Genomic DNA, 10221 nt, shown 5'->3' on the forward strand with positions numbered 1-10221 from the left:
TGTTGATGCTTTTTGGTAACTATGAATTCTGATTTGGTCTGTTTCTAATGTATTTGTATTTGCTCTGAAGTTCAGGTTGCTGGCTTTTCCTCTTGAACTAAGTGAGTTTATATGTATATGTTGGATTAAAGTAAGATTGTTAATCCCTTAAGGTTGCTTTCCTTGGTAAAGCAGATCAAAAGCACCTGTGCTGGCAGCATTCTTGTGGTTGGGCTTGTGTTGGTCTTACATGCCCACAGCAGCTGTTAGCAGATTGTTGCTACAACATCAAGGAAAATTTTGAAAAAAAAAATTAATTGTAGCCTGGAATTAATAAGGTCAGCGATCTATTCTCGGGTCTCCAATACCCTACCCTATCATAGATACTTCCTCATACTCCATTTCAGCTCCCTTTTGTGTGCTGTCTTTATCCACTAGAGTGCAAGGCCCTTGAGGGCAAGGACTCTATTTTTTCTCTTATGTTCCACATTCCTAGTTGTTAATACAGTGCCTGAAACATAGCAAAAACTTAATAATTGCTTATTTCTTGCTTGCCTTGCCTGTCACTCACTTGTTGAACTTAAATATATCAGCTCCTAAAATGAGTGATTTGGACTGAGTGCTATCAAAAATTGCTTCCAACTCTAAAGTTCTTAGACCCTAAGTGATATGGCCTCCATGACAGTTCCATTTAAGTAAAGAAGTGAGAGTGATAATGCTAGCACCAATTCTATGTGTGTTCTTTTCCTTTGGGTTAGAAGAGCTTAGATATATTTTTTAACAAGTATGGATTCAGTCAGCCCAGATCTGAAATGCTATGTCAATATCAAGAAAATTTCCCCACTTACCTAATTTTAAATAATGAAGATCAACTTTCAAAAGTTTACATGTTTATGATTCTGAAATCATCCCCTGAAATTACCTTATAAAACTTTGAATCTGATTAGTTTTTAACATAAAACCCTCTGTGTCTTAGTCTTTGCAAAAGCATTTCTTCAGATAGGTAGGCAAGCTAAATGGATAAACAGATACCTAATTGAACCATGAAATTTTACTATTGCTAGTATACTCAATTTACTTTGTTGAATTTTAATGTTAGAAGACTATCAAAGCGTAGCCACAGGAAAATGCCCTGCATTTCAAATCCACATACTGAATTGCATGAATGTTAATTATGTTGGGCATACAAACAACAGTTGGCAAAAGTTTTTGGCTGTTTGTTTAAGTACACAACTGTGTTCAACAACAATAAGCCCGTTAAGACTAAGCGATATTTACTATGTGCCGAATTAATAAAGATTTTATTCTAGTCTATCTTGAAAAGATTGCATTGGAAACATCTCTCATTTTATTAACAATAAATATTAATGATCTTCTGTCAAAAAGTTGTTCTAATGCTTCATCATGGCATGGAAGTGACCCTGGATTCTCAAAGTCAATGCCCATTGAGAAGGTCCTACCAAGTTTTAAACATTAAAAAAAGGCCCATCAATGGACTATACAATGGTCCTCCCAAGAACAGCCTATTAACCTGAAAAAGACAACCCTTGAAAGCTGGTCAATAGATGGTGATTTTTTTTTCTTGCCACAGAGATGGACTATAGAACTACTAAGATACAGAAGGATTGTAGTTGCTTTTGGTGTACTAAGACTGAAGAAATGACAGTTCCTAGAAGCATGAATGTATAAAAATAGTAACAATACTAACGTGACATTACAATCTCTCATTATGCCTACCATCCATCTATCTATCTATCTATCTATCTATCTATCTATCTATCTATCTATCTATCTGTTGCAGTTTCATGGTGTGTTGTGGTGTTGCTATCTCAAAGACCTCCTCTAATCCAGATATAGGCATTTAGTGAGATTGACACCTCTCACAAAGCAAGATGGGTTTTTACAGGGTAAAGATGCAAATACCTAGCAGAAATTATTAATATTAAAAAGGCAGGAGGGGCATGTCAAAGGATTAGGGAATAGCGGAGCAGTTCTTTCTATGGTTCCATGGTCAAACACCCTGGTTGTGCTGCTTTCTGATTGGCTAGCTACTGTGGTCCTGTCTGGTCAAAATGGATAGTTAGGTATTGTGGTCTTGTCTTCAGCTAAATGGATGATGTGATTGTGGTTGAGTATAAGAACACACCTATTCAAACATATGAATTGGATCTGGGAGCAGTGACTAGCTAAAGTCAGTGACTGTATTGAGTCTGTGGGCCTGTGGTGTGGTGAAAGCCAGATTGTGTGGTTATAACAGGACATGCCTGCTGTTCAGTGGGGCTGATATGGAAGTTAGAATGTTGGAGCTGGGGGCAACTTTATTAGGATTCCACTATGTCTATCTATCTATCTATCTATCTATCTATCTATCTATCTATCTATTTTCCATCTATCTTCTGTATATATATATATATATATATAATATATATATATATATATATATATATGCAAATAAATCCCCATGCACATATATACCCAAATATGTTATTATAATGCAAGTGAGAAACTGTGTTGTTATTTTTTGCAAATTCAAGAAGAAAAATTAAAATACCATGAAATGTGAAGAACTTGAAGAATATGTGTTCCAGCTTCATTTGACAAGAGAAATTTGTCAAGCTGTCAATTGTACTTATTAACCAAACAGCCACACAGTATCGCTTCTTATCTCTGCTTCTCTATAATTCAAGTTATATTTTAAACTACTATATATATTCCCCTATTAATTGAATGTACTCTGCCATTTGATGTGGTTTCAAATTCTGCAAGCATACGTTAAGTTTCACTGTAAGCATTTATCTTTTATTTACATCACTAGAATCACATGTTCAAGCCCCTCAGCCAAACACAGGGTCTTAGTTTGCACTTAGCTACTGTAAGTATGGTGAGCTCTCTAATATGTAACTGTGAAGTCTGGAAGTACTAATCGAAACAGGTGGTATTTTGAAAATGGAAAACAGCCACTGCTGAGCTCATTTATATTAGGTAATTACACTTCTCATTACCTCTTCCTGTTGATGCCAGATTGGTTGTTACTCTACAGGGAATGTGTATGTGAAGGATATATTTTCAAAATTATTGAATACTGATTTGTCAGTGAAAGTAAAGTCATATTTGAAAGTTCCCAGATTTCTATAATATTTTTCACTCAGCCAAAAAATGGTCTGTCCAATGTTTGGTTCTCCCTAATAAGTCTTATTCCTTTCCAATCCTAACAGCAGGACCTTTCATTTCAAATAGTGAAAAATGTGGAGGAACATTTTTGAAGCTATACTAAAGGAAACAAAATACAGGGGTCTATCGCCCACCCCCTTCTGCACATGTATTCTGCTTTCTCAGTATTTGCCCTTTAAGAAAGTTGCTAAAGTGAAAACTAGACATTTTCTTATCCAAACTCATTTTTAAAAAGGTTCTGAAACTTTTTTCTTGGTTAATAATGAAAGTTAAAATAATTTCTTTTAATCATTACCTAAAAGAGAATTTTCAAAGCATTGCAATAAGAGATGCTTATGGAATACTCTCTCTCACTCTCTCTCTCTTTCTAAATATATATACATATATGTCTATATATGTACATATGTATGTGTGTATGCATATATACATATATACACACACATATATTCGTAGAAGACACTTGGATCTCATTTTGTAACAACAAATTTAATATGTGATATTGTATACTCATCTATGAATCATAGGGTCATTCATATATAACTGGAAGAGGCATCAAAAGTAATCTGCAAAAATCCCCTATTTTACAAAGTAGTAAACAGACCCAGGGAGATTAAGTAATTTCTCCCAGGTTACATGGACAGTAAGTGTGACAGGCAAGATTTGAACCTAGTTTCCTCTGCCTCCACAGTCAGTGGTTTTTCCACTGTACCATTCCCCTCCTTGTATTCTGCAGCAATGTAGTATATTATCTAAATTCTCTATCTTTTAGTGTTTTAACACATTACTCTGCCTATAGTTAGAGAATGTGTTGAATGAATAAGACAACCTTCTAAAGTAGAATGAAAGATTGGATAAATGAAACCTTCTTCTAAAGCTGGTATATGTAATGAGCTAAGAACTTAGAGCCTTCAGGATGTAGTGAATTTTAAAATTTGACTTTCTTACTTCTTAATTACAGAATTTTAACCAAAACCTAACTCCATTTAAGTTGCAAATGTATGAGGAGGAAAAGGCAAAGGGTGAAATAGAATTACGAAGAATAAACAAGCAGTACTAAAATGTAGTTTCCTATATTTCCTGGATCAAAGCCCTTTCCTCATTCCTTGGCTTCATGCTTTTCTTCTGGGGCAGCTGGATAATTAGTAAGAAGCAGTTATGAAACATATTATTTCCTTCCAGGAATTTTAGTTTGATACCTGACAATTGTTTAGTAAAATTCATTCTTTCTGCTACAGTTATATGCCTCCCATACTTCCCAAGAATCTCACACAATTTGAAGCTTTAGAATCTGAAAGTTCCTTTCCTAATACACAGTCTAGACTTCTTCATGTTCAGTCCATCAGGCTTATTTCTCTAAAGCTTTATCTGGCAATGCCTTTCTACTGAAAACAAAGAGCAAAATTAGTCTTTGAACTAAATTAGAGCTATTGTGTTTACTTCTCTGACAAATGAGAAAAATAAATCTTATTTCCCATGGCATTATTGTTTTCTTTTTTCTTCATAAATTATGTTTCAAAATGCTTTGCCCTATAGGTGCTTTCCTTTCCTTTTTGTCCTTTCTTGTTTAAGATGACTGTCAGTACTCCTAGCATTCTATTTTCTCTTCAACAGAAGGAGCCTCAGGCTGTCACTTGACAAAAAAACCCAAAGGTATCTCCATCTCAAGTAGAATGCAGCTGTCACCTTCTTCTAAATTCTCATTGGAGGTATACAATGATCATAATGCCTGCTCTACTGATGATTCTACATTGTGCTATGTTGTGCCAGGTGCCCAACATGGAACAAGACAAAATCCCCATCTCTAAGGAATTTCCATTCACGAATAGCCAAAGCATATATATAGTCCTTCAAAGGATGCTTCTTAAAGGTTATTTATATTTCTTGTTGACATTGTATTTTGAACTAAACTATGTGGTAAGAGGAAATATGGCTGGAGTTTCAAAATATACTGTGAGGGTGTAGCAGTTTGAGTTTCAGAGCTACTAGTACAATAAACATACAATAGAATTTGTTACTTAAAGTCCTTTTCATCACATGTTTAGCTCTTATTGAAACTTGTCATGCTGAAAGGATACTAAACACCTCACTGTAACAGTAGTGAGGCAGCATAGTACCATGGAAAGAGTGTTGGATTTCGAATCAGAAATCTTCAGTTTAAATTCTAGCTCTGTCACTTAAAACCTTGGTGACACTGAGCATGTCACTTAACATTTCAGGGTCAGATCCTCATCTGTAAAATAAGTGGGTTGGATCAGGTACACTCTAAATCCGATTATAACTATAGTATCTAATAAAACTTCAAAAAGTGACAGACACTATCTTAGATGCTCCTTTAAAAGAGAGGTGGGGGGAGAGACAGAGAGAGGGAAAGAGAGAGAGAGAGAGAGAGAGAGAGAGAGAGAGAGAGAGAGAGAGAGAGAGAGAGAGAGAGAAGGAAGAAAGAAAGAAAGAAAGACAGAAAGAAAACAAAACAAAAAGTTTTCCCTATTCTCAGAGAAATTTTTCCTTGGGAAAACCAGATGATTCAGTGGTGTCCTCGTATTTACAGGGTTCTTGCTTTATTTTTTCTTTATGGGCAATCCAAATAGCATAAAGGCAGAGTTCAGCTAGCCTAACTGAATTTCCATGCTCTGATAATAGTATGTCTTTCTCCTTAAATAGCCTCATTAATGCTTCTCCAATGTCCTAACTGCAGCCCATCAGCAAGTGGTTTGTTGCTGTCCACCACTTCAGTACCAAACAAGACAGTAACCCCCAAATGCAGAAGAATATCTGTCTCTGATGCTGACCACTTCTCATCACAGAAAAGCTAAAAAGAGGCAGTAAAAATGATTAGGAAACAAAAAGGGTAAATTGAGAAGGAAATATAAATGGAGAAAATATCTAAATGAGAATTTTTGAAAGAATTTTATTTAGTGAACTAGAATTGGCTAAACCTATTAATGCTTGAAACCACTTCTAGTTTTTGAGGAGTATTAGGGAATGTGTCTTGTAAAAAAACTTGAGTTCTCACTACTGGTTCTCAATATTTTCAATATAAGTAATGAATATAATATAGCACAAGACTCTGCAACAGATAATTTCCATTTATGAAACTGGATAGTGTTAAAAACAAAACAGAACTTTAGAATACATGTAAGAAGCTGACATAACCAGCCCCCACCTCATAATGCAGTCTCTAACTCACCCAATACTTAGCTATGATTGTTGTTCTAAGCCTTACTTGTGCTGCCAATATTCTGAAATCATTACAATCTTTCCCCATTCAAACCTCCTTTAGTTCTGGTGGCAGGAACACAACAGTGTAGGGAGTTGGGGTTGAGCGTATTAAACAATAAATTCATTTTTCTTTACAAATTGAATAGAAGGCCAGATGTACATTCATCTGCTGCATCCCTAACTGTTGTAAATCTAGGGATCAATAAGGAGGAAAAGAAAAGTCTTAATAGAGTGGCACAATGACAAAAATATTTCTCTATTAATTCAGCTCTAAATCAAATAATATAATCAGGGAAGCTGATAGCTGGAAGATGTATTCGAATACATCTAATTCAATCTTCTTAACAGTACAAGATTCCTTTCAAATAAGTTTATCACACATTCAAGAATCACCTCTTAGGTATAGTGCCTTTTGCCCAGAGTTGAGGGAGATCAACATGCAAAATGAAAAAAAAAAAAGGTGTCACTGAACTTCATAGAGCTCACAACCTAGAAGATACAGAAAATACCCATGACAAATTATTGACAATAAACCTCTGCTTGGGGAGTACTAGTCATATTTTGTGGCACCAAGATAGAAGAAATTAGAAGTTAATTTTCCGTTGGAGAATGGATGAACAAAAGATATTTCATGTTTTGAGCCAAATTTGGTGCCCATCTGTCTTCTATCAACGGATTCTAATTCTATCTTTTGTAATGACACAGAATAAGTTTACAACCTCCTTCTTTATGAGAAAAAGATTGGGTATTCAAAGACTGCTACAATGTTGTTCTTAAATTATTTTTATTTTCCATGCTAAAAATTCTCAATAATTTCAAGATTCCCCATATGGCAGTGTCCAAATACTTTCCCATTTTCAATTCTCTCTCAATTGTCAAAATCTCTTATAAAATGTTAAGTCAGAAATAGTCATAGTACTGTAGTTGTAGAGCTTAGTAGAGGTATTAACTTCTTTGATTTGGAAATTATAGTTGTATTAATTCAGTTTTTTAAATAATGCATTATTAGCTTTTGAGTAGCCCTTTTTCATTTTTGGTTCATTTTGAACTTGTGGTCAGCTATATTCTACACATCTCTTTTTTCACATAAACTGTATTGTTTCAAATTCTCCTTAACTTAGATTTATGTAACTGATTTGTGTTAAGCTAAGCACAGGGCTTTGCTCTTCCTTAATCCCTACTTACTTTTATCTTGTTGGCATTGGATCCTCATTCAGTTTTATCAAAATATTTTTTTTATCCTGATTGTGTCTTTCAATGTCTTAATTATCTATCCTAGCGTTATGTCACTTGCAAATTTAATGGGCATGTCTGAAATGTCTATATTCAAGTTAGTGACAAAAGTTTTGATCGGTGCAGGGTAGGGGCAGTCCATTGATGAGCATTTTGGATACTATTATGCAACCAGCTAAAAACGCAGCTACCTACATATTCTTGGGAGCACAATCTTCATTTTACTTATAGAATTATCACTAAAGAGATTACCAGGATCCCGGTGTCCTGGCAGCTCCAAGGACCTGTTAACCAAGGGTTGTTGAGGGTTGTGTTATGGCAGCGGGGAGAGGGTCACAAGTTCTCACCCTGTGGCCTGGCAGTGGCACAATTGAGCGGAGCTGGGGGAGCAGGGCTGAGGGGGTGGAGGTGCAGGGAGGGCCTATGGTGTCTCCATGGCGACGGTGGCTTCAGGGAGCTGCATGGCCCAGAAGAGATGGGAACTGGCCAACAACATGCAGGAAGCCCAGAGCATTGATGAGATGCACAAGTATGACAAGAAGCAACAGCAGGAAATCCTGGTGGCCAAGTCCTGGACTAAGGATCACCATTATTTTAAGTACTGCAAGATCTCGGCCTCAGTCCTACTGAAAATGGTAATGCATGCTAGATTAGAAGGCAACTTGGAAGAGATGGGTTTGATGCTCAGGAAATTGGATGATGAAACCATAACCATTATGGACAAGTTTGCTTTTCCAGTAGAGGACACTGAAACTCGAGTTAATGCCCAAACTGCTGCATATTAATATATACCAGCATATGTAGACAATGCAAAACAGGTGGGTTGACTTGAAAATGCAATTGGCTGCTGTCACAGTCACCCTGGCCATGGTTGTTGGCTCTCTGGGACTGATGTTAGCACCCAGATGCTCAATTAACAGTTTCAAGAACCATTTGTAGCAGTAGTTATTAAAGAATGATACCTTCTGGGAAAGTGAATCATGGTGCCTTTAGGCCCTACCCAAAGGGCTATTAAACCACCTGAAGAAGGTCCCTTTGAGTACCAGACTATTCCACTTAATAATATAGAAGACTTTGGAGTGCATTGCAAACAATACCATGCTTTAGAAGTCTCTTACTTTAAATCATTTTGGATTGCAAATTGCTTGAACTTCTGTGGAACAAATATTGGGTAAATACTCTGCATTCTTCCAGCTCACTTAGGAATGCAGACTCTTCCACTGGACAAGTCTCTGATTTATCTGAAAAACTAGAACAGTCAGAAGCCCACCTTGGATGAGGAGGTTTCATGTTGGGTTCAGAAACACATGATGGAAAATCAGAGGACAAACTTGCTAAAGCTACAAGAGAGAGTTGTAAGACCACTATAGAAGCTATCCATGGATTGATGTCTCAGGTTATTAAGGATAAACATTTCAAACAAATTAATATTTCTTAAAGAATACCATCAAGTACTCATTTCTAATTTCTTAGAGGTATTTCTTTTGTTTGACAGCTAGTATGAGAAAAATACTCAAGTTAACAATTTAAAATTGGTCACCAAAAATCTCATGTGCAGAGCAAAGTGCTTTGAAATTCTGTTAGCTGTATATTATGGAAGATTGCTTTGGAAAACTTCTTAAGAACAGACTAAAGAATTGTCACTTAGATATTGGTTTTTAGTTATTTATACTGATGACTGAACTATATAAAATTTCTTTAAAATGAAAGGGAAAAAAAAGAAATTACTGAATGTCCTATTTAAATTAATATAAACTATGCCTAAAAAATTTTTGCTCCATTCACTCATTTATTAATTCAATAAAATTTATTAAATCCTAAGCACCATGCTGGATGCTGGGAATACAAAGAAGAAAACCAAAGAGCCCTCAGGAAAGATGCATTCTGCTAGGGAACAAAGGGATACTAAGTGCAAAGCAAAGGAAATACAAAATATAAACAATTGCCCAAGAGCACCATTAAATTGCAGGGGAGGGACGGTGAGAAGTAACATATGACTTGATATTTGAAGGAAGTAAGGATTTCTGTGAGATGGCAGTAAGGAGGGAATGCATTTTAGATTGCATAAGGGAAAGAAGGCAAAGAAGATATATAGTGTAGAAGGGCAAGTAAGGCATTTGGCTAAAACATGCCCTCCATGAAAGTGATAAGCAAAAACCCTGGAAGGTAAAATAGGAACAAATTGTGAAAGTCTTTAAATGGCATACAGAAGAGTTTGTGTTTTACTCTAGAGGCAAGAGAAAGAGACACTGGTGCTAGATGAGCCAGTGAGTAACATGGTGAGGTCTGTGCTTTAGGAACTTTAATTCAACAACATTTTGGAAGATGATTTGAAAGGAGAAAGATTAAGAAGCTACTGAAAAATCTAGGTGAGAGTTGATGAATCCTAAACTAAGTTGGTAACTATGTGAATAGAGACAACTCACGACATCTGAGAGATTGTTGTGGAGATATTACCAAATCAATAAAATTTATCAATCCATGGAATATGAAGGATGAGAGAAGGAAGAGAGAAGAATGCAAAATAACTCTGAGGTTGATAAAATAAGTAGCTATAAAGATCCTAAGATCACAGGTCTAGAGTTACTGGGGTCATCAGGAGCCATCTAGTCTAATCAA

At 35.8% G+C, this 10221-nt stretch overlaps 1 pseudogene; it reads left to right on the plus strand.

The window, feature by feature from the left end:
- Window positions 1-3783: 3783 nt before the first annotated feature.
- LOC118854576 lies at window positions 3784-9040 on the plus strand (annotated as a pseudogene).
- The last annotated feature ends 1181 nt before the right edge of the window (window positions 9041-10221 follow it).

The sequence above is a fragment of the Trichosurus vulpecula genome, chromosome 6 (assembly GCF_011100635.1).
Source record: "Trichosurus vulpecula isolate mTriVul1 chromosome 6, mTriVul1.pri, whole genome shotgun sequence".
NCBI classification, from domain to species: Eukaryota; Metazoa; Chordata; class Mammalia; order Diprotodontia; family Phalangeridae; genus Trichosurus; species Trichosurus vulpecula.